Below are 26826 nucleotides of genomic sequence, written 5' to 3' on the forward strand. Positions count from 1 at the left end.
TGTTGGAGTTTGGTGAGGAGTGTGAGAAAGTATTGTGTTTTTTTGGAGTAGGAATGAGAGCATATGTGTTTAGTTCTGAATTGGTCCGTTATGTAGTTCTTGAATAAGTGTGGGCAGATATTATTATAATGTGTGGTGTCTGTGTATGAGAGTGCATAATGCAGTGTTGTGCTACTAAGTTTAGGGATATTGCTAGAGTGATAACTTGTGGTGTTGTAAAGAATTATGAGAAGACAGACTAGATTTAGTTGTGTGATAGTCATGGTTATAAAGTTTATGTTGTTTCTAGGTGGGGGTCTGAATAGGAATTATAGGGTTGCACTATATGTGGATGGGGAAGTAATGTGGGTGATGCAAAAATGCCTAGTGGGAATGAGAGTGATTGGGAGTATTTTGTGTGGAGCAAGTTGGTGTGGTTTAATGTGATATGACTTGAGGAGCTGTGATTGGTGGAGGTGATGTGAGGGTGAGCTGTGGGTGTGGCTATGATTACTATAAATGTAGAGGTAGTGGGGGCGGGAGGGAATAGGAGGCAAGGCAGGGAGCAGAGAGCCCGGCGTTAGTGAGGGCGAACGGAGCGGGGCAGAGCCAGAGCCAACCAAGGCAAGAGAAAAAAGTAAGTATTACTTTACAAATCTGAACACTTTTAAAACAAATTCCTGAGGTCTAATGGCTTACCGGCTAGCAGAATGTAATTGCTGAAAGCACTTGTGTCCTGGTGGGAGACTAGAAATTTAAAGATGGCTCCATGCTCAGCAGGATTCTAATATAGACTTTGTATTGGGGGAGGGAGATAGCACAAGGGGTGTAAACCAGGTGGAATGCAAAGAAACCAGAGAGGCAATCATTGGAAATCAGTGAAGGCCTCAGAGAGGGTAAGTAATAATTCAAACTACCTGTAAAGTGAAGGAGAGAAGAGACAGCAAAGTTTATGAAGGTTGGGAGTGTGTCTTTACATTGACTTGCTGATTAGTAACCAGTTTGTGCACAGATTAGAGTAGGGAGATACATTAGCAACGATAGAGATGCAAATAAGCAGGTGATCCTCCAAGTGATACAAACTAAGGCAGAAAGAACTGAGAGGGCTGCTTGATGGTTAATTTAATTTAGTCACAGGGATGTGGATTAAATCTATACTGTCTATTGGACAGTTAGGATTACTGTACTATCGGGGCACAAGGCTACAACAGTCAGTTTTATTAGCAAGCTGAGAACTACTAAGAAATACTGCTAATGTAATAGCTTCACTCTCATAAAACATACAAGTAGAATGCCTGGGTGGACTAACCCTGCTCTTGAGGCTCAAAATGTATATCCTTGTTTAGTTTGCAATACTGATTCCTTCTTACACTGTATAGATGGAGTGGTAGCCGCAGACTGCAGATTTGCTTGAGTGTGCTCCTGCTCTTGAGGCTCAAAATGTATATCCTTGTTTAGTTTGCAATACTGATTCCTTCTTACACTGTATAGATGGAGTGGTAGCCAGAGGCTGCAGATTTGCTTGAGTGTGCTCCTGCTCTTGAGGCTCAAAATGTATATCCTTGTTTAGTTTGCAATACTGATTCCTTCTTACACTGTATAGATGGAGTTGTAGCCGCAGACTGCAGATTTGCTTGAGTGTGCTCCTGCTCTTGAGGCTCAAAATGTATATCCTTGTTTAGTTTGCAATACTGATTCCTTCTTACACTGTATAGATGGAGTGGTAGCCGCAGACTGCAGATTTGCTTGAGTGTGCTCCTGCTCTTGAGGCTCAAAATGTATATCCTTGTTTAGTTTGCAATACTGATTCCTTCTTACACTGTATAGATGGAGTGGTAGCCGCAGACTGCAGATTTGCTTGAGTGTGCTCCTGCTCTTGAGGCTCAAAATGTATATCCTTGTTTAGTTTGCAATACTGATTTCTTCTTACACTGTATAGATGGCGTGGTAGCCGCAGACTGCATATTTGCTTGAGTGTGCTCCTGCTCTTGAGGCTCAAAATGTATATCCTTGTTTAGTTTGCAATACTGATTCCTTCTTACACTGTATAGATGGAGTGGTAGCCGCAGACTGCAGATTTGCTTGAGTGTGCTCAGCTAGCAGAATGTAATTGCTGAAAGCACTTGTGTCCTGGTGGGAGACTAGAAATTTAAAGATTTTAAATACATTTTTAATAGTTTTTATTAGATTTTATTAGAATTTTTAATAGATTTTAAATACATTTTTAATAATTTTTAAAATTTTAAATAGTCTGATCTTTATTCTAGTTATTTGCCTGAATGCATTTAGGAAACAACTATTTGTTTAGTGAGTATTATTTTTGGTTTGACTTTAATGAATGTTGCCGTCAGTGTGTGTTTGACTGGCTACCAGGTTAACCATACAATTTTGGCTTTATAATGTGGTTTTACATTGAGTGGAACTAACAGATCCTGTTACCATTTGACATTACAACTTGCAAAATTAGATAATCTTTTGCACTGGTTTGCATATTGCTTGATTTTCCTTCAATAAGTTATATAGCTGAACTACTCTTACGAAGTTTTTACTCGTTGTCTGCCAGTTATGCTGTCAGATCTAAGTGCAGGTTACCAAACTAAAATATCCTAGTGACATGGATGTACTTTGTTCAATCAATGCTTGTTTTGTATAGAACTGGTTCTGGTTGCCTGTTTTTCTAAGCTTGGATATTTTGTATTTTTGTGAAATATGTAGATATAGCCCAGCATTTAGATGGATCATCTTGTCTTGCTATCTTGTCATGCTTTTCAGCATCTTTTCTAACTCATTCCTGGCATACCTCTCAACGGTACAGATTTTCACAAAATGTCCATTTTTTTGCCTCATATTTTTGGTCTGTTTCTCATAAAATTGTGGTTTTCTGACAAATTACTTGCAAATCATTGAGGACTGAAGTCAGAAAATAATGGTACATATTTGAGTTTCAGACTTCATATCCTTAAGGAAATCTATGCTAATGCACAGCCTGTTATTCTGTCAACATTTTAAGTTTGTAAGAGCAATATTTGAAAAGTGTCCCTATTGTAAGATTTTATTCCCCCCATTATCTGTGCCTTTGTCCAGATTTCTTGCTCTAACAGGTTGAGAGGTAAGATTACTAGATGTTTTCATATTAATTTAAAGTATGTGCTATATGATGGCTCTCATTCACATTTCAATGTCTCCATTCTGGAATTTTGCACCTCATTGTTTAGTACTAGTATTATTATTATTAGCATTATATTACTTTAGTTTTCATTATTTTTGCATCATAGGCGGAGTTGTTGCAAACTAAACTCGTTTTTTTTTCTCATTTTATTTTACTTTATTGCTTTTCTTTAACATTAATTTAAACTGTGCTTACATTTAAGCACATTAATTAAACTTGATTGACTTGCTGATTGATACAAAATGCAGGGATTGCCTCATGTGTCTTACTCTGTAATGGATATTTTCCTGTCTTTGCCTTTAATCAATTTACTTGAATCAACATAATACTAATTTTTTAATACTTAAAACTAGTATTTATCCTTGCTGCGTTCCTTGTAGGATGTGTTTCAGCTAGGTGTATGCACTACTGTGATTCTTCCCATTTCTATCAGTTGCACAAACATCACATTTTTTCTTAATACAAGCGTGTGATGTTCTCATGCTACTATATTTGCCAGACAAAAATAAGGAGGGCTACAACTAAACCAAGCATGTGACAATTTTATAGTGATGATGCAGATCTCACTGCATTAACATGCATGTGCCTTGGGCATATGCTTTGCTGTTAAATGTTTCATACATTTGTGCCATAGATGTATTATGCCATTAAAGTATAGGAAATACAGTCAACCATTGAAATGCACATTCTCTAAATGTACACTTTCTGCAGGACATGTTGACATGTTATGTCTCTGTAACATGTGAACAGCATGTCACTGCTTGTTTAGATTTTTTAGTTTAGACAAATGCCATGCTAAATGCCGCTGCTTTGTGTTACCCATGCACTCTGACAGCTATGTATATACTCAAGGGTTGCTTGACAGTCAGTGGTTGTCATAACTGCCTTTGCATATGTGTACTTCCATTCACATATCGGACATGAATATGTTTGTGCTCAGCCAAGGAGACAAGGCTGATAAAGAAGCTTGCAATATTATGCCTTGCATGCTGATGCAATGTCGTATGGGTGCATGTGTACATCTGTAGGTGTGTGTGCAGGTACACGCATGCACATGTTTCTATATATATATGTGTATCCTTTCATTTGAGTTGCTACACTGTTATGTCACATTTCAGTGCATGTGTCTTTCTCACTGCCACCATATATGTGGCAAAAGAGCAGCAAGAAGCATGTCAGGAGATGATGTCCAAAGTGTGGTAGGAAGTGGAAGATGCAGCCGAGGGTCATCCATCTACTGTGAGGTCAGGTGGCCATGCCACAGCAGTAGGCACAATCAATAAAGCATCTTGCTGGCAATTCATCTCAGGAGCATAGAGTAGACAGTAGTGAATGTACATGCTCTTCTTGGAGCTCTTCGTGGTACATAATGATTTGTAGTAGATAGTATCCTCTATTTATAAATGGCATACAGTGTCTTTGCCCAAAACACCATATTCAGTAGTGCTGCTGTATCATTTGCTCAGCCTCTGTTATAACTGGAACCTGTGTGAGCATAGTCTATACATCTCTTGATTTACATTTCTCAAGCAACTCTGATAGCTTAATAACATATGTGCTCTGTGATATCCTCGGCATATATCCCACAGCAGTGTCATTCAAAAATCTTCTCAGATTTGCTGGACAGTATAGACAGGCTTGCAGGTGAAGATGTCTTGTCCACTGTAGCTTAAATTGCCATTGCGCTAGTTGTTCCAGCCCCTCTTCCTTTAGATTTTATCTCTGGAAAGAACTGACAGATGTTTTCTGGAATGGTATTTGCCAATATGGATGCTATAGATGGTCAAGATCCTTCATCTTCTAACTCAGAAGCAGGAAAGAATGCATCAAAATATCATGTACATAATGTCCAAGCACAAATTCATGTTTACTATTGTTTTTATTTTTGTTAAATGCATTTTCAGTTTGTTCATGTACTTGGATCTTTGCACATGATGTACTATTGGTTATGACTGTGGTTCCTTGTGCTGTAGGTAGCAGTAGCACTTCATGTGTGGTGTCATATAAAGGCATATGTGCACTGTTGTTTCAGTGTTGTAGGCTATTCATATCCCCCCAGGAGTTCAGTTATATGTACATTGGACTAAAGATACATGTTACCAAGAGTGTGAAACACAAGTACTCACATCCAAGTATGTCAGTCCCTTTGTGTGAGTAGCAAGGAATATATTCCTCATAAAAGTACTTTAATATTCTCTGTTCTGTTCTGTAGCTGAACTATACTAACTATGCCTATGCTTACTTACCTACTTCAAGTAATTAATGAATGAGATGGTATGTCATAGGAAGTGCTATTCGTCCTTGACTCAGCATGACAATTCAAGCAACTCTGCCACCCTGGTGATGAAAGCTACTGAGCTCATTGTTTAGGTGTGTGGATTTTTTTTTTTATTTTCATAAAGGAAGAGTACTTCTATAGATAGTTATTTCCAACTTGGTTATGTCTGGCTGCGGTGAAATAAGAGATTGAAAAGATCATTACGGGTGTCTTCAGCTGCCAAATATGGATGTTGGGTTGTGTGAATGAGCAGTAGATGCTGTTAAGCATAAGGTTTGGATGTCAGGGGCAATTAAATACTATTTTACATGGCAGGCTGTACCATACCTCTCAAATGTACGGATTTTCACAGAATGTCCAGATTTCGGCTTCATATTTATTGTCCGTTTCTCATAACATTGTGGTTTTCTGGCAAATCATTGGGAAATTACTTTGGGTTGACAGACTTCATACCCTTCAGAAAATTTATGCTAATGTAAAACCTGTTATTCGATCAATTTTCTAAGTTTGAGAGAGCAATATATAAAATGTATCCCTATTTTGGGGACTTTGTTCTCCCCTTATTGATGGCTTTGTCCAGATTTCTTACACTAAGAGGTTGAGAGGTATGGCTGTAAGTAAAAGCCAGAAGCTATATTTTAGCTATCATGGGGCAGCACTCTTAGGTTCATAGGTTCATAGGTGTGTTCAAGGCGAATGACCCTGGAGCCTTTACACGCCTAGCACATAGGATTACCCTGGCATCGTGCCACCGAACCTTAGTTCCCAGTGCCTCTGTCGAGTAGAGCCACTGGAGTGATCCCAGAGGTGAATTTTCAATTTCCCATCCACTCATCAAGTGAGGTGCTCTGTTTGACATGTATGGGAAGTCTATTCCACAACATGGGCAGCCTCTGGGTTACGAACCTGTCCCTGCAGCTTGTTCTGTTGATTGTGGTAATGAGGTTGAGGTCTCTGCAGCGTGTGGTGTGGAGGGATTGGGATTTCTTTAGGTGTAGCATTTCTAACAGAGCTAGGTCAGACATGGCTTTGTAAGTCAAGCAGAGATCGCCAAAAGTAGTCAATCTGCTGGTATTGTGATTGGTCCTTTGGTGGGGGGAGATAGGGGTAAAGTTGTCACTGAATCTGTCGGCCATTATATTGCCAATATCTTTTGGCTCGGTATAGGAGATACCATTGTGCAGTAGCTCAGAGCAAATCTGGGTATTGCCATGGAGATTCTTTACATAACTATAGAAGGCCTTGTGGTTGTTTTTACTATCTGCTGCAATTCTGTTTTCATAGCTAGCTTTAGAGGATTTGATGAGGGATCTGAATTTTTTTGGTGAGGCTGATAAGCGAGTCTTTCCCGTCTTGGGACTTTATTCTGCATCAGTTTCCTGGTTCTGTTGTCGAGTTTGTTTATGGCAGGGCCCACCAGATTGGCTTCTTTTTTATGGAGGAGAGTGTCTTGGTTCTACTGGGTATGGTGAGATCCATGCATTTGTGTATATGTTCATACAGTGTACTGGTGTATGATCTGGCAGTCATGCACCTATTCTCTATTTGTATGGGTGCTGTGAAGTTAGCCACCTCTGTTTTTAGGAGTCCAATGTTAGCTTTGGAGATGTTTTTCATGGTGGTTACCTTTGTGGGGCGGGTGGGAGGGATGTGGATTTCCAAGGTGATTAGTTTGTGGTTGGATCTAACCAGGGAGGAGTTAACTAACGGTGTAGAGCAATGGTCACCCATGTTAGTAATAACCAGGTCAAAACTGTTGCTACATCTAGTGAGGGTAAGAACGAGCTGGTTCAGGGCATTGGAATTAATGAATTCCAAGAAACGTTGGGCAAGTGCATTGGTACATGAGTAGTTTTCCCAGTTAATGGAGGGGTAGTTGAAGTTGCCCAGTATGATGGTGTTAGGCTGGACTGTAATATTCTCCAGGGTGCTTAGGAACATGGAGTGTGAGTCTTGGGACATGGTTGGGGACCTATAGCAGGCTACGACCTGAATCGTTGTCTTACCCAGTGTTAGCTGCACCTGAATTATCTCTGATGCATTATGTTGGGCTACCAGTCTGGAGGTCTGCTCATCCTTTATGAATATGGAAACACCACCTGCTTTATCAATCCTTTGTTCTGCATGTGACAATTGTACATGACAAGAAAGAGGCATAAATATGTATGTGCTTCTACTGTATTGGACTATGTCATTGTTCAGGCTTCTAATATGACTGTACGATCCACTCTGTATTTGCACAGATGTGTATGAATCCGCATTTTACATATTGCATGTATAACATTGCAGATGTGGGCTCTTTTTACAGAACTAAAATTAGAAAATAAAAAGAAAAAACTGGGATAAGTTAAAATGAAAGTGAGGGAGACAATGACAGGAAAGGTGTTGTCAAAGTATTGAAGATGAAAGAAAACAGTATGTATGATTATGATGACAGGAAAAATATATCTGTAAGAAATAGTAAAGAAAGTTTTAAAAGGAATCAGAAGAAGGAAAAAAATAAGACTTTTTTTTATTTATGTAGGTGAACAAATAAAAGTAAGAATGGAGGTAAAGAAGCTAATCTTAGAGGATACGAATACACTGAAGCTGCTGAGTTTTCTCATCAGACTTCATTAGTAATAAAAGGGAGACTCCCATGCGGAAAGTGCAGTAACAGAATAAGAAGTGCCTGATAACAGCTGAATAAGTATAAAAAGAAATGTTAGGAAGGGGCTTATTAAACATAAAGATGATAAAGGATGAAGTCCTAATGATCTACCATGAAGGAACTTTAAAAATATAGTCACACACAGCTCAGATAGTTAAAGAGTCTCTTGTTGGTAGCAAAGCTAAAAAATATTGGGCAGGTACTCTGCCTGAGGAGGGTGGTGTGTGATATCAAGAATTGAACCTGGTAAGTACAACCCAGTAAGTGTCAGCTCTCTAGTAGGAGAAGCATAGGGGAGTATACTAAGAACGTTTAGTTGAGCTCCTAAGAGTATGCATCCAAGAGGAAAAATAATAACGTAGTTTTATGGCTGAATCATGTTAAGGGACCTCGGGAGAGAATAGTATTTCTAGGCTTCTGCTAAGTGTTTGAGGTGGGTTATCATTGCGGACTTCATATAAACTGGATGGTCTTGGAAGATGAGCCAAAAAAATAGATAGAGCAGAGGCAGCCCCCTTCCCTCATACCAGTACTAAAGAGCTCCACTTCAAAGCATTCATATCAGGGGTGTACCCATTATTTTTTCAATCTGCTAAATTCTTTATGTATTGTCTTTCTAACGCTTGCAGATTACTGAGCTAAGCAATTCAGTCTGGTTACAAGAACCAAGAACCCTATTACTTTAAACATGTGAGTCAAGTCATTTTTGGTAGGAGTGACCATTTCTTCTGCATCGCTTTATTCAATATCTGCATAATGGATTGGTCATGTAGAATGCAGCTGTAAGAGTTTATACACAGGAATTCTATGTCCTCCTGGCCATAAGTGGAAAGCCAGGAATGTGTATGCCCAGAATAAAACTATATGGTACTTGCGTTTTTATTGCAAGCAAACAAATTCCAGTCTTTAAAATGATATACTTATATCCATATAGTTTCTTAATCTTAATTTCTTTAAATGTTCATGGCTTAGAATGCCATTATAATTCACAAGTCAAGAGAAAGATAAAGTTCATGAAATCAGTGTTTCTTCAGCCTTGATGTTTGCCATGAGTGCTCTCCTCATCGCAGAGAATTGCATCTATCTGCATTTCATATAGGGTTACTTATATGGGTTGCATATTTAGGAATACATGGAAAATCTTTTTTAAGCCTAGTTACCCCCAGTATTATTAGAACGATCTAAGTATCCTTGTTCCACATTGTACTAGTAACTGTTTGTATATGGTTGCATTACCCTTTTTTGTCTCCCATGGATACTATAGTCACTAGGTATGGTTATTTCAGTCATCATCAACCCCTTTTTCTCATTTTTACCTGGGGTTTGTGTCCCTGTGACCAAAATTGCTAGTTACTCAGTGGTTAAACATTGGCTCAATGTGTGATTATTTCAGGAGTTAATGCAAATTTATTTCGTCTTTTATTCAGTTGCATTATCTGGATTTTTTCCTCCTTATTAACGGCTGGTATTGGATTATCCCAAGTGAAAATTACCCTATTTTTGATAATTATTTGTGATTCATGATTTTATTGCTTCTCATCTGCTTGTATATTTTACTTTTATAGCTTCCAGAATATCAGTCTTGCCATATTATTGTGTTCTTCACTGTAAAGACCCTCAATCATGCATTCAAGCTATCCATGCACTTCATTTGTAAATATTTGAAGATCTAGTTCTGTACCACAAGATGTGTATATGCCAGTATCTCCCACCTTTTTTGTAGACTTTGTGAACTGTCTCATACACAGACAGCCATTTTGATTTGCCACTTTTGGGCTTTCATCCTTTGTCTTAAGTTCACCTCTCCTTAATTTATTTTTCAGATTTTGATAAACATGTACTTGTCCAACAGTCATCTCTGTTTGACATTATTAATAACAACTTTCTGCTTTTCATTCTTTTTTTTTAAGCTCTTCAGCGTTTTATTATTTTTTTTGTTTTGTTACACTTTCTGGTGCTACTTGTTTCTTGCCCATGTCTTAGCTGATTTCCATAAATATTCAGTTTTGAAATCTCTGTGCTAATTTCAAGATGGATATGCTCCTACCTTGATTTTCATTATAATTTAGAGACTGCGTCCTCTCAGAATTTTTAAATGCACAGTGTCCCTGATTAAGTTTTTAATTTTTTGAAGGCTGCAAAGGCTTTTGCATATGTACAGTACCATATTAAATTCAATTTGTTACAAAAAAGGGGGGGTTAATTGTGTGGGTGGGGCAACATTGCTGATTTTGTGAGGGGGCAGCCCTTATTAGACCTTAGAGTACAAACAAAAAAAAAATAAATCTGTCTGCATCCCTGCTATAATTAAATAGTATATGGGTACAGAGCACAGATTAACATCAGCTGATTGCCAGGAGGAGCTATGTGGGATGTCAGACTGTATAGCATCAAGCTTATTTCCCTCCTCATCTAAAGGAAATGTATTTTTCTTGACTGATACATTATATTATAGAGTCTTAATTACAGATAATGTCTCATATATTTCTAGGAGTCACCTTAAGGAACTGGTAAAGCTCGTATTCTGTACCATATTTAACCCTTCTACCATTCTTCCCAATTGTGGTATAGATTTTTTTTCCTAGATTGAAAAAACACACTGAAAGTATCCTTTTTTTAAATCATATGCTACTATGCAGTGGAAATTACCTGACGACACAGGTTGTTTGATATGGTTCCATTTCTTTGAATTTACAAAGCTTTAACTATAGATTAATCAGAGGGAAGCCTGACATCTAAAGCATTTCATATTAAAACGCTATCTGTCTTCTTCAAATTTGACATTTGTAACAGAACAATGACACACTTTCATGAAAAAAATGCATTTTTATCTCAGTTGTAAAAAAAACACAAGAGAAAGGACTAGATTCCTCAAATAAATTGTGTGATTATGGTGGAAGAAGTTGCCTACTATTGTGTGGAAATATCCCTACTTAAAGATATTTATGAACATTTAACGTATTGTATGAGAAGTAATATAAATAAAGCAAATACTTTGGAGTCTGTACTCCATGTAGGTAGTACATTAGATCATACTTAACTGTGATCATACGGAGACATGTTTTCACTGGAGTCTGTACTCCATGTAGGTAGTACATTCGATCATACTTAACTGCGATCTTATGGAGACGTTTTCATTGGAACATGTATTACACGTAAGACGTATGTCAGAACATAGTTAACTGTGATCTTATGGAAACATGTTTTCATTGGAACATGTAATACACGTAGGACGTACATCAGAACATAGTTGACTGTGATCTTATGCAGATATGTTTTCTTTGAAGCATCGAGGCTGTTGTTTCTATTTAGCAAATACTTCTGTAATTTTATTTCTTTTCCTTAGATTAGTTTGTGATAAAGCAACTATGTATATGGACAGTTTGTGATGAGTGCACTTTCTTCATTTACTTATTTATTTTTCTTTGTTTGTGTGTTCATTCATTCATTCATTCATTCATTTGCTTTGAATAACAAGGCAGGCTTATCCAGTCACACTTTTCAGCTGAAATGCAAAACACAGAGGCAGACAGAAAAAAGTAACATTACATAGAATTCAAAAGTCTACAGTGCAGATACCAGACAGAACATGCATATGTACCCGTATCATGTTAGTTAACTTGTATATATAAGCTTTAAACGTAAGTGTGTATGTCTTTGTGTGTGTGTGTGTGTGTGTGTGTGTGTGTGTGTGTGTGTGTGTGTGTGTGTGTGTGTGTGTGTGTGTGTGTGTGTGTGTGTGTGTGTGTGTGTGTGTGTGTGTGTGTGTGTGTGTGTGTGTGTGTGTGTGTGTGTGTGTGTGTGTGTGTGTGTGTGTGTGTGTGTGTGTGTGTGTGTGTGTGTGTGTGTGTGTGTGTGTGTGTGTGTGTGTGTGTGTGTGTGTGTGTGTGTGTGTGTGTGTGTGTGTGTGTGTGTGTGTGTGTGTGCATGTGTGTGCAGCATAACAGCTGCCCTCAGATAAAGGATGTGATAAAAATATGCATCTAGTACACAGTGTTAAGTTTTTTTTCATCTGCAGTTTTAGTTTATCAACACTCTGGATACCTCATCAGCAGTTTATCAACATTCTTGGCACATCATCACACATCATCAAACGTACTAAAATTCACCTGAACTTAACATATTTTAATACATATGTGATGACTACTTTAACTCATTTAAGCCTATAGCATTTTTTGTGTTCTTCCAGTTAACTGCCACAGATTCTTATGGCATTCAGACTTTTTGTTTTGTTTTACTCATCCTTAACCAAGAGAGTCACAGAATAATAGGCAGTACAAGAAATAAAGTGCAAAGTGTAATTAACAAAATAATACTACGATTGTTAATCTTGGATGTTCTGTCATGGAGAAATGAATTACTTATTTTGCTACATTATTCATGTTTTCATATTTGCATTTACATTTTCATAACTGGGAGACCTCATGTTATTGAGGGGCAATAGTGCAAAATATCCTGGTAGGAAAAAGAAAAGTGTATTGTCAATGTGCAATTATAACATGGTATACTTGAGATATCGGTAGTTATTTGCATTTTCATATATACTTAATATTTCCAAAACTGCTTGACTTGCAAACTATTGCATGGCATCACATGAAACCATAGATGATGCTGAAGAAAACTGTCATTGATATTTGTACTCCAAGTTGCACATCTTGACAAATATTCAGGGTTATTTGTATTTTTAATTATACCAATAAACATAATGCTTCATATTTCTATAAATATCTTGGCAAACATGGAAGATGATAGAAACTTTTTACTGTCATGTGAAAGTAGATGTCCAGCTAACAAACTTAAGTTGACAAAATACATTTAGATTGTACAGTTTCCAAGAAATGGCAATTTATCTGAGAAACATTAGAGAGAAATATCATTCTGATTTTGTATTTGTAATAATATATTATCACTCCACTGATGTAAAGACTGTGCTGACTGTTATCATTGCAAATAAGACTTTTTTACTGATAACATTGCTGTTTTTACCAGTTCAATAGCTTTTTTGTTCACAAAATATTTGCAATTTTTGTGTTATGGTTTTTAAATTGATTTCACCGAAAATGTTTCAGAATCTAACAATGTGTGTAAGTTACATGACATTCCACATTACATAGGTGGCAGTTTGGTATATTAGAATGATTCATTCTGTCCTTATTAGCAATAAGAAGGAATGAGCATTCACTGAATGACTTTAATGCCTTAAAATGCTTTATTGTAGATATGATAAGAGGTAATAAACTACTCCTCTTTTCAGAGTTGTAGCTAGGGTGGGGAGGAATGGGCCTTTTAAGAAAAAGTGAGATATTACTTGAGTCAGAAATGTATTTAAGTAAATTAGAGGCATGGGCTGTAACAATATATAATGCATATGTTTTAAAGGGGTTCCTATGAGTACAACGAAAACACATTATATCAAATGCGTTTTTGTCAACATATGTAGAGCGAACAGGCAAAACAGCGAAGCAGCTGTTCAGTGAATTCTTTCCCTGGGAAAGAAGTTGCTTGACCGGTTCGTTGTTTTGCCGTGTTCTGAAGTGTAGTGTGGTCTCTTGTCCGGTATACCTCCTGAGTGTGATTGTGCAACAGTTACTGACCTTAGGGTTAGGGTGCGGGTTAAGGTAAGTGCATATGTATGAAAGTGCTTACTGTTTTATATTTTGTGTTAAATGCATGGTTGAGTTACATGTGTATGTGTTTTCAGTTGTTTACTTTTGTTTTGGTGGGGTAGAATTAGGGTTAAGGTAAGTGTGTATGTGTTTGGAGCTGTTTATGTAAATGTGCAAGAGTTACTGACCTTAGGGTTAGGGTGCGTGTTAAGGTAAGTGCATATGGTTTAAAATGTTTACTGTTTTTTTTTTGTTAAATGTATGTTTGGATTATGTGCATATGTGTATTTAGTTGTTTACTGGTTTTTGGGGGTGTATAATTAGGATTGGGTATGTGTGTATGTGTTTGGAAGTGTGTAATGTGTTTTTTTTTTTTTTTTTTTGCAGGGGTTGGAACAGAGATTTCTTTCCCTAGGAAAGAAATCACTGTTCTTTGGATTCGACATTTTCAGCTTTCGCTGAAAATGTGTCGATGTAACATCGTTCGCTGTTTTAATTGTTCGAAGTTGCAATATAGACCCGTTTTAAAGACATAGGCGAGTTATCATACCACTTAAACAAGTTGGACAAGATGACTGACCTGCTTATAACCCCTGTTGATTATTCCATGGTTTCTAGTTAATACATTATTGATATATATTACTGTATCTCCTTCTTCTTTTTTGCTTCTCTTTTCTTTTTATTTCTCTTTACTTACACCTCTCATGTATACTGCTTATGCTGTTTTTACCTCCTTCCATTACTGATCTTCCTTTGATCTTTCATTTTTCCTTAGTATTTTTCCCTACTTCCATTTCTGGTTACATTTGAACCTTTTTTTTCTTTAGTGTTTTTCTTCTCCTTCCATTAGCTTTCTCATTTTGATCTTTCATTTTCCTTAGTGCTTTTTTCCACTCTACCTTTGATCTTTCCTTTTTCCTTAGTGCTTTTTTCCATCAATTTATTACTGTTCTACCTTTCATCTTTCATTTTCCTTAGTGCTTTTTCCCTCCATTTATTACTGTTCTTTGATCTTTCATTTTCCTTAGTGCTGTTATGCTTCAGTCCCCAGCTTCACCCATGATTCTTTGTGATGTTTCTTCAAATGTCAGTAATAATCTACATGCTTTGCATGTTTGTTAGTACTTGTTAATGGCTGGCTTTTAATTATATTCTGATGTGCTTAACTTTATATATACATGCATTTCTGTATTTATCAAAGTCTAAAGTAATTATCGCTGTTACATTGTAGAATGATCTTGATTTATGGACACGTATTGGTTAAAACAGATCTTATGGCCAATCTGTCAACCAGGTTAACCACTAAATAAGTAAACAAACAAATAAACAAATACATGCCACTGTCAGGAGATAAGCATAATTAAGCACACATTGAAATGAATATGCTTAGCATGAGGCATGATGTTTTACAAATATTTTATAGAAAGTTATTCATGCTGGTAAGAAACAAATCACCATCCCTTATTGTGCATGCGTAGCCTAATAAAGTATGCATCAATGCCATTAGCATGTATGCAGCTCTGGACTTTGTTACTACAGGTACATATTGTGTTATCACATGTAAAGGAATGATGGAGCTTAAGCTGTGCATTACAGCACAATCGTTCAGCAATTACCAGCAACAAATATCCCTACCCAAAAAGGAAGGTCTACTGCTGTCCAAGGTAGGGAAGACTGCTGTACAGGAACAGCTTAAAGAGATTCTTCACTGTACCAGGCTAAAGTAGTGTTTGTAATTATGTTGAGAGACTATAGTGTATGGATCTAAAGCTATTGAGCAGAATGAAATGTAACTGAAAATAACTAAAATATGAACATTGACTGAACATTATTTTAGAAACATTAACTGAGAGTTTTTCATTTAGGAGCAATTCGGGTGGAAGCTGCCTTTTTCATGAAATTCAAAAGCTGGATTTCCAAGTACCACATTATTAGTAAGCATGACTGAAATTGATCATGTGGCATTTCAACACAACCTTGTAACTGCCTAGGGGTACTTTGTTTTCTTGAAACAATAATGCAAAACTAGCCATTCCCAAAGAACAATAGAACCAAACCATACAAATATAAAAGTGTTCCCATCTGGTAAAGTAAAATTATGCAAAGGCTGACAATGCATATAAATGCCCATGGGAGCTATATCAAAGGTGCTGTCTGTGTGAGCATGGCGGAAAATAATGCATACATGCCACAGTCTACTTACAAAAGGCATATAAAAATAAGAATATTGAACTTGTAATGTAATATAATGCAGATCATGAAGACGGGTATGTGAGAGAGAAAAAGGACTGTAAACATTTTTGTTGTTGCTGATGCAGGCTTTTAAAAATATAATTTTCTGCTACAAATGATGGCTCTAAAATAATAAGCAGTAAGCCAAAACAGAAATTAAATATGATGAAAAATAGAAAAGTATCCTCTTTGGCTGAAGACTGCTTTCAATTTCAAGAATGAATTTTCTGTTAAAAGTTCAGCCAAAGATGATACAATACCACCATAGCAAAATCTGTCTAGAGGTATTACTAATTTAATTTAATTCCCCTACATGGATAAGTTGTATGTAATATCACTGCTGCTGCATTAAAGTTCAGGCAGGGACCTTGTCAGCTAAAGGAGGAATGTAATATAATTTAATTCAAGACAGACAAGATGGATGAAATTCCGTGCATGCTCTTAAATGTCTATATCTACATCTTTTGAAATACCACTTTCTGCCTGAGGATGCCGAATAAAAACATGCAATCCATTAATCTTTCTATTCAACATTAAAAATAATAAATTGTGTCAGAAATGACCAATATATATTCATTTTGGAAAAGCATTGTATTCAGCAGAAGTATCATACAGTTTCTCTTTTCATTACTCAGTGCATTTAAAACACTCTTCTGCTCGATGTGATATTAAATCAAGGAGATTAAGCACGCCATTGTGGAAAATATGTGAGCATGCACGTGCAGAGATACACAAATGCACACACACACACACACACACACACACACACACACACACACACACACACACACACACACACACACTTCCACTAATTACCTCAGTTACTTTTTGAGTTGCAAGTATCTGAAAATTTATTTTGGTAATATATGTATATGAAAGAAATGAACTGTATATTCAAACCAAATTAATAAGTACTGGCGGTAACATTTACATTGTATATTATCTTTGTAATACCTTACACTAACTGAAAAGCATTTGGTAAAATATTACTGAGCCATCATGTAAATGTTGTTTTTGGCACTGTGCTCTATTTCTAATGTGCTGACACAGATAATAGCAGTGAATGCAAACAACAGTATGCGTGACTACGTTAGACTTAATATTTTCTTTGTATCGAAAGAGGATTTGTATATAATTGCTGCATATATACCATGACTCCTTCTCATTAAAAATAACTATCAGCAGGAGAAAATTTGTTTGAGCTGCACTCAGGACTAAAGACATCTTCTTTGAAGGACAACCCTAGTAAGAACCCCTCAACAGCATGTTGAAAAGTGTGGACAATAAGGAAAACAGGCATCACCTAGCAGCTTTGTAGATGCTTTATGCCATCTCCATTATCCCTCAAGGACTTCATTTGTAATGGCCTACCTCTGCCCCTAGGTGGAAAGACAAGTGATCTGTGTCACTGCGCAGCCCTGCAATGCTTTTCCCAGGTAAGCACATACACTGCAGCAGTCCACCAGATATAGCCTTTTTGAGCCTTGCACCTGCCCCCAGGCTGCACCTTTGCATCAATGACCCTTTTTCATTGGATTGTGGCAATGCATGATAGACACTGCCCTGTCCCTTACTAATTTGTCAGACACACATGCCTCTAATTGAATTGCATATACATATATATATATATATATATATATATATATATATATATATATATATACACACACACACACACACACACACACACACACACACACACACACACACACACACACACACACACACACACACACACACATGTAGAGAGAGAAAGAGAGAGACAGAGATCATAAGTAATACCTTAGAGAAGAAGATGGAAATTTTGGATGCTGGTAGATTGGAACCAAAGCACAAAGAGTTATAAAGTTCAGAGGTTTGGAAGTATCCTGCAGATAAGAAAACCTAAGGCCTGTGTGCAGGATATTTAAACATATTCAATGTACTCACAGCAGGTGTACTATAAGAAGCACTATTCCTGCTGAGGTAGAAGGTGTACTGCTGAAAAATTAGCATTTTATATGCTTATTGTAATGGAGGGAAGGAAGTTCAAAAGACAAGTAGCCATGTTCTAAATTTGGGATGATAAATCTTGGGTGATCCTCGACAATGAACATTAAAGGAACATTGAAATAGATGCAGAGGGCAAGCCTGAACTATGAACAATATACCTCTTGCAATACATAGAATCTTCTGGGTCTATATTACACCACTGAAAATTCAGTTCAGCGAACGGGTTTTTTGGTGCACTTACATCGAACATGTCATTCGTCAAACTGTTCATACTGAGATCGGGGTACAATCGAACATGCCATTCATCAAACTGTTCATACTGAGATCGAGGTACAATCGAACATGCCATTCGTCAAACTGTTCGTACTGAGATCGGGGTACAATCGAACATGCCATTTGTCAAACTGTTCATACTGAGATCGGGGTACAATCGAACATGCCATTCGTCAAACTGTTCATACTGAGATTGGGGTACAATCGAACATGCCATTCGTCAAACTGTTCATACTGAGATTGGGGTACAATCGAACATGCCATTCGTCAAGCTGTTCATACTGAGATCAGGGTACAATGAAGATCAGAAAATTTGCCTTTTCCTCATTGTAGTGTGATCTCAGAGTTGGTATATATAATTAGCTGGGGTGGGGGCGCAGACCCCCACAAGAGCAGAATTCGATGAACAGCATTTCCAATGAAATGCCATTCGTCGAAGAGGATTGTTGCTGATTAGACTCGAATCATCTTCCAGCCCTTCAATGTGGAAAGCCAGTGCCGTAGTTCAGATTATCTTACACTTGGTGCCATTCCCTGGTCTGGTACCCCTCAACCATACGTCAGTGAGAAAAAAAATTGTATATTGCCAATTTCACTGGTGCTCATAGCAGGCACAAGTGAGGTCTTGTTTCTGAGTCCATCAAATACAAGTTGGGGTGCAATAAAAAAAAAGGTCCTGATCTTCTTACTTTTAAAACTGTAGCAAATGGCCTGAGTACTAAAGCATTTTAGTCCTGAAGTGCTGACCACAGAAGCAGTACTGAAATTAATTTTGGTACTAACATTCTGGAATACTGGCACCAAGAAGAATACCAGTGCTGCACTGCAGACTGAGTGCCATCTCTCAGTCATCCTGCTAACACCCAACAGCAGGTGGTCTCATCCTTGTACAACAGCTGGCTTTACCCTTGTTATACCTTTGTGACAAGCCACTCATAATGCATGCATGGGGAAGCATATTATATTATTTGTTTCTGTGTTATTTGTTAACAAGGTCAGTGGATTGGCGGAAAGACTTTTCTTATCCAAGACTCAGGCAAAAGGTGAAGACTAACTCATACTACAGACAATATTGAAGTTAATATCACACTGGTTGGCAACCCATTAGTGAAACAGAGCCACTGATATAAGAGTAGGTATGAAAAGCACAATTAGGCAGACAGCTGCACTTTAAGGAGGTACGCATGGTGATAATGAGCATTTATAAACAAGTCTTACATAGTATTATGCTAAATGTGAGCTGGAGTTCAGGGAAGAGTTAAGACAGGCACTGGGTGGCAGTTAAGTGTTACCAAATAGCTGGGTAAATACAGCAGAGCTAGTAAGCAAGACTGCTAGATAGGTGTTTGGTGTGACATCTGGACAGAGGAAGGAGGACAAGGAGACCTGGTGGTGGGAATGAGGAAGTACAAGACAGTATACAGAGAAAGAGGTTGGCAAAGAAAAAGTGGGATTGTCAGAGAGATGAAGAAAGTAGACAGGAGTATAAGGAGATGAGGTGCGTGATAAAGAGAGAGGTGGCAAAAACTAAGGATAAGACGTATAGAGAGTTGTATGAAAGGTTGGACACTAAGGAGGGAGAAAAGGACCTGTAACAATTGGCTAGACAGAGGGACTGAGCTAGTAAAGATGTGCAGCAGGTAAAGGTGATAAAGGATAATGAGGGAAACGTACTCACAAGCGAGGAGAGTGTGTTGAGCAGATGGAAAGAGTACTTTGAGGGGCTGATGAATGAAGAGAATGAGAGAAGGTTGGATGTTGTGGGGATAGTGAATCATGAAGTGCAGTGGATTAGCAAGGAGGAAGTAAGGATTGCCATGAAGAGGATGAAGAATGGAAAGGCTGTTGGTCCAGATGACATACCTGTGGAAGCTTAGAGGTGTTTAGAAGAAATGGCAGTGGAATTTTTAACCAGATTGTTTAATGAAATCTTGGAAAGTGAGAGGATCCCTGAGGAGTGGAGAAAAAGTGTTTTGGTACCAATTTTTAAGAATAAGGGTGATGTGCAGAGCTGTAGTAACTACAGAGCGATAAAACTGATCAGTCACAGGATGAAATTATGGGAAAGAGTAGTGGAAGCTAGGTTAAGAAGGGGGGTGATGATTAGTGATCAGCAGTATGGTTTCATGCCAGAAAAGAGCACTACAGATGTGATGTTTGCTCTGAGAGTGTTGATGCAGAAGTACAGAGAAGGTCAGAAGGAGTTGCATTGTGTCTTTGTGGACTTTTAGAAAACATATGACAGGGTGCCTATAGAAGAGTTTTGGTATTGTATGAGGAAGTCAGGAGTGGCAGAGAAGTATGTAAGAGTGGTACAGGATATGTACAAGGGTAGTGTGACAGCGGTGAGATCTGCCATGGGAATGACAGATGCGTTTAAGGTGGAGGTGGGATTACATCAAGGATCAGCTCTGAGCCCCTTTCTTATTTGCACTGGTGATGGACAGGTTGACAGATGAGAACAGACAGGAGTCCCTGTGGACTATGATGTTTGCAGATGACATTGTGATATGTAGTGAGAGTAGGGAACAGGTTGAGGAGACCCTGGAGAGGTGGAGATATGCTCTAGAGAGGAGAGGAATGAAGGTCAGCCAGACTAAGACAGAATATATATGTGTGAATGAAAGGGAGGATAGATGAATGTTGAGGATGCAGAGAGTAGAGCTGGTGAAGGTGAATCAGTTTAAATACTTGGGATCAACAGTTCAGATTAATGGTGAGTGTGGAAGAGAGGTGAAGAAGAGAGTATAGATAAGGTGGTGTGGGTGGAGAAGAGTGTTAGGAGTGATTTGTGACAGACGAGTACCAGTAAGAGTGAAAGGGAAGGTCTACAAAAGGGTAGTGAGACCATCTATGTTATATGGGTTGGAGACAGTGGCATTGACATAAAGGCAGGAGTCAGAGCTGAATGTGGCAGAGTTAAAGATGTTAAGATTTGCACTGGGTGTGACAAGGGTAGACAGGATTAGGAATAAGTATATAAGAGGGTTAGCCCAGGTTGGACAGTTTGGAGACAAAGTCAGAGAGGCGAGATTGCATTGGTTAGGACAGGTGCTGAGGAGGGATGCTGTGTATATTGGGAAAAGAATGCTAAGGATGAAGCTGCCAGGTAACAGGAAAAGAGGAAGGCCTAAGATAAGGTTTATGGATGTGGTTAGAGAGGACTTGCAAGTGGCTGGTGTGACAGAGCAAGAAGCAGAAGACAGAAAGAAATGGAAACAGGTGATCTGCTGTGGCGACTCTTAACCAGGAAAAGCCGACAGAAGAAGAAAAAGATTTTTGGTCTGTTCCTCTTAAAATTTGTAATTTTCTGACAAATCACTCAGAACTGAATTCACTAAATACAGACACATATTTGAGTTTCAGACTTTATTTCCTTTAGAAAATGCAAACAGAAAACCTGTTATTCTAGCAACTCCTTAAATTTGTAAGAGCAATATTTAAAATGTGTCCCTATCTTTGGACATATGTCCCCCATTATTTTAGACTTTGTCCGGTTTTCTTGTGCTAAGAGGTTGAGAGATACGTCAAATAATGGTGGCATGTTTCTAACAAGTCCCCTTCTTTTGTTTTATTCAACAACACAATCAGCAGGTCTTTAGACATGAAAGAAATATTTATGTAGAAATGTTTAGTAAACTATTGCAACCACATCATTTTATTTTTAATCCAGTTCTTAATGTTCATTATTTGAATAAATATAATTCTGTGACAAATTATCTGTTAGATAATGCATATAGTGGTTGGTTTTCAATTCACCATTTTTTTTCCTGCTGGACAGTTTTATAGTGAAACAGTGCACTACAGTACATCAGAATGTAACTTGTTATCATTTGCAAATCTTCATGTCTATATTATTGTATGCTTTCCACTTTCTGTATTTTTGTTCATCTTTAGCCTTTGCCCCCTATTTCTTTTACATCAGATTAAAGGATCTACCCTCTACACCCTGTTTAATCACTATTTTACTGTGGGGGCACTAACTGTAAACGTAATGCAGCATGTTCTGTCACTCTATAATGTTTGGTTAAAATATTTCTTACTTTGGTTAAAAATTTTAGTACTCCCCCAAAAAACATGTCTAAAACCAACCGATGTCTGTAGATGGTATGAAAAAAGTGTACCCATCCTTTTCCTCAGGTAAAATTGCTCTTCATAAATCTTTTAACCTAAATGAATTTATACAAAAATCATGCAACCATTTGTTTCTTATCTATGTTTAAGTACTATGGCTTGATCTACATAGGCACTGGTTCATTATAGCATTATAAATTTAACTAATAAAAATGTGATCACAGTCTCATTTAAACTTAGACAACAATTCTAAAGAAGTTCCTTCTCGGGGTCATATAGTGGTCCTAATATGAAAGTCCCTTATGTTGTAGCAAATTCTCCTAATATGCCTACCTGCCTACCTGATCTTTCAAAACATCATGAAGTTTCAAACTCAAACTATGAGCCAGTAATGTAGCACCCTTTTTGACAAAGGTAATGAATACTTATTTAGATGCCCTTTTCATAAATTTGCAAAGCGGTATGCAGGTTGATGTGACACGTTAAACTCTGGTAACATAGCAATATTTACTCAAATGTAGTGAGGCAGCCTCTTACAATTGATGTAATACACTGTAATACATCCAATATAATGGAAAACTAGCAAAACTTGAACAAGTATTAATGCACTAGAGTCACTGTGGCCTGCTAGAAACAGCCAAAGGCATGCAGCAATATGACCATCTATCCCAATAGTGCCAACGCACATTGTTCATTAGCTAGTTAAGAAACCACAAAACTGGCCAGCCAACAAAAAGTGCTAATAGTATCAAATATCTGTAATGTAATCATTTGCTTCGCCTGTATCAATAATTCTTTTTAACTGTCATTTATTTATGCATACCTTCCTTCATTTGACCACCTTTTATTCCAGCAATATGAGCTTTTGTTTTACCTTTGAATGAGTTTTAATTTCTCAAGTGCAGGAGAATACTGCACACTTTCCTAAATGTATTCATTCCCATGCTTTCTCTCCTTTTCACTTTCATCAATTTACATGTCTTCCCCTTCTAGACATGCCTGCCTCTGGTCTGACTGGGAGTCATTTTGCTTTTCTAGGGATTTGCAGTAATTCTCTTCTTTTTGTTAAACTGTGGTAAATCTGCAGTTTACTGTATCATCTGCCGGCAAGCTTTTAAACCTGTTTGCCACTGGAGTACCCAAAGAAAATAATTCCCTTATTGTCACTTTGCAATGACATTGCTCTTAGTATGGGGGTGGTTGCTATCCTCATCTTCTTCTTCTAACTCTGAAGGAGTTTTAATCCCTTGATTGCAGGAAATTGTTGCATACTATCCTAAACAGTTCATCTCTGTGATCTGCCCCCACACACTCCCATCTTCAGTTGCATCCATATCCATGTCTTCCTACTATATAAATTACTCATTCACTACTTTCTCATTGAAAGAATTTTATACTTCAGAAAGCCACAACAACATCTAGAGCTGAAAATGATGTATTCTTCTGTCACTTTTTTTTTTATAAAAAGTTCATTTTGACAATGCATGTGTGTTGCAAAATTATTATTAAAACAAAGTTTATGAACCTTTGCAAAGGATTTATGCTATTTCAAGACAAAGTCTTAGAACAGCATCACCTTATAGCCCTCCATCAAAAATGGCTTTCCTTCTCTTGTCTTCCATATAAATACCTCTGAATCTTTATAGTTCAAAAGGTTGACTAAAATCAGATATGGCTTAAGTGGTCAAAGCCTGGAAGCTTTATGCAATATTTTTTAACGAAGAGGAACCTACTGTGACAGAACTAGAGCTTTCAGCATATTTACATGCAAATAGTGGATTATGTCAGAGCCTTCTCGTCTTTCTTACAAGCTACTTAGATATAGATTGCAATGCTTCTGCATATTGTCTTGGTCTTCCATCTGTTGTTTACTGCAAGGAGGTTTGTATTATGTTGCCCTCTGTAGCGTGGCGACTTTGAATTTGATTGCTTTGCTTCACTAACTCAGTGCCCAATCCTTGTATTTTAGTCACAACATTGTTTAAAATCTCTGTATTCAGCTCATGTTCTTCTCTTATTTTTACTGCATCTCTAAGAATTTCAGGATCAATGTTGTGAACTGGTCAATCATCACTTCTAGGCACCTCCACACTGCAGCTCCTAGGAGACTACAGATTTAGCCAATGGTGAATTCTCAACGGTGTCAATTATGGGATGCTCACAGCTTCTAATCTCAAATATCAAATATATCACTCCATTCATATGAATGTATCTCACACATATACCCCCAATGCTGAATTCTCATCAGCGCCAATTATGGGATGCTCACAGCTTCTGCTCTCAAATATTGAATCTATTATTCTACTCATATGAATGTATATCACACCTACATCCCAACTTACTTATGTGCTATTGTAAGATCTTTCTGAATACATTTGCTGCACAATCTCACCAAAGGATGGACTCTAAAAATATTCAACTCTGTTGCTTAATGTACAACTTATTAGTATTCTTACAATTTGTGTCATCTCATAAAGTGATTGAAGTGATCTTACTGCAGCAATTGTTTATTTAACAAATGTTAAATAAATAATAAATAAATTGTAAGGTTGTATAATTATTTATTCAGCCAAAACTGTACTTCTGTACCAAATTGTAGATACAATAGATACAAATATATAAATTCAAGACATTTCTTGCAGCTTAGATTACTTAGGATGCAATGCGTCAGATGACCTAGCACCCTCAGTGTTGCATCATACTTCATGTTTACCTCTTGTCTCAGCTTACATACGTCATAGACCAATATCATATCTTTGTTTATGTTTGACCAATACTGTTGTACTCAGTGTCAATAAGGTTAGATATATAACCAGAACCGGACTGAGTATTTTCTTGCAAGTGGGTTCGATATGTCTTCTTAATAGGATATCTGATAGGAGTAAGTTATCTTAAAAAATGGTAGCACATATATAACAAGCTTTTTGTTTAAAAAAAAATTGTTCAGTACAGGTAAAACTGTAGGAAGATGTCAGTCTACCTGATATTTTGGAGTTATCTTCAGATTTCTTTGCAAATTAAGGTACTATTCTGTTAAGACAGTAAAAATGCCCTCACCAGGTTGTACTATAGCTCTGTCGCTCCCAGCATCAGTTCGCAAATAGTCAGATTGTAAAATAGTCATTGAAATAATGGCCTGACCAGTTTCCCCATCACTGCTAATGTTTATAACTTGTGTCTTTGTTAACCCTTCTCTCCACACCTTTCTTTGTTAGTAATATGTAAATAAGGAGGTCTATTATTTATAAATAAATAATACAAATGGAGCATGAAGTAAACATTTTAATGGAAGTATTTCAGTGACACATGGATATTAACTAGAAAGCAAATGGCTTAATAAGGCATAACAACACTGACTAAATTGTTTCATTGAGAAAGAAAACATCAGAAGGTGACGGTGAATTATATCAATCACCAGGCAGGTGTCCTGGCACTAGTGAAATCATCTGCAGGTGAGAAGCTGTAGCACATCATTATTTTCATAAGACTAACTGAGTAGTCCTCACTAGTTTTTTTTTTTTTTTGGGAGACACATGGAACAGAACTACAAAGATATATATGTAGCGATGCTACAAGTCACACAGCAAGAATATAGTAGTAATATATTGCAGTACCCATAATTCTGGCAGTTTGTAACAATATATTTTCAGTTTTATGGCTGTGACGCTTCATAATTCTCACAGCAGTTATAATTTCTATTACATGGATCCATTCCTATTCATTGTTTCTTTATACATTTGACTTTAACCAAGTACCTGTGCAATACTAAAGTTTCATGCAAGTGCTCAGTTCGAAAAGTGTTAAAATGTGTTCTAATTATGTGCAATATTAGTCCGCCTACCTGCATGTATGTGATGTAATAGCGAGGCTTTACATATGTAAATGTCTGTGAAAATAGTCTATATGTTGTCTGCACATTGAGTCTGGAGACACGGAATTTCATTCATTTTTGCACTTGTGTGATTTCTGAATGACAATAAAGTTTACTTTGACTTTGACTGTGGCATTTACGTACATGTAATATTTGGCATGCATAATGATATTTACCTATATTTTTCCATAATTCTGCATGTGCCTTATGATTACTTAAGATAAATTTGTGACCACTCTAAAACTAATCAGGTAGCTAGGTAAGGCTGATGAGGAAGGAATCTTAGTAAGGTCATTTCTTAAGTTTTGTTGTATCAGCTTCCATCACTCCTTCACTGAAAAACAAATGTACATAACTCATCTTTACATTCTGTCACTGCACCAAGCATAGTTTGCAATTAATGAGTCATATCAGTTCAATACAAACTTACAAGTGAAAACTTGTTTCCACATGCTTTTTTTTTCATAAACACAGTAAAAAGTGCATGTTTTATAATAAATCCCTAGGGTACTTACTGTTAAGCATACAATGAATGTAATGTGATTTTCACTATCTAACTTCTATATATTGCAATATGAGTAATTAGATAACCAAGTTAAAATGTCAGTATGATTTTCAGTGCACCAGTTCTTTTTGGAATCAATGAACTAAAATCATAATACAGCACATATATAGTCTGTTATTTGGAGTAATATATGTTAT

The sequence above is a fragment of the Protopterus annectens genome, chromosome 5.part1 (assembly GCF_019279795.1).
Source record: "Protopterus annectens isolate FY-2018-M chromosome 5.part1, PAN1.0, whole genome shotgun sequence".
NCBI lineage: Eukaryota > Metazoa > Chordata > Ceratodontiformes > Protopteridae > Protopterus > Protopterus annectens.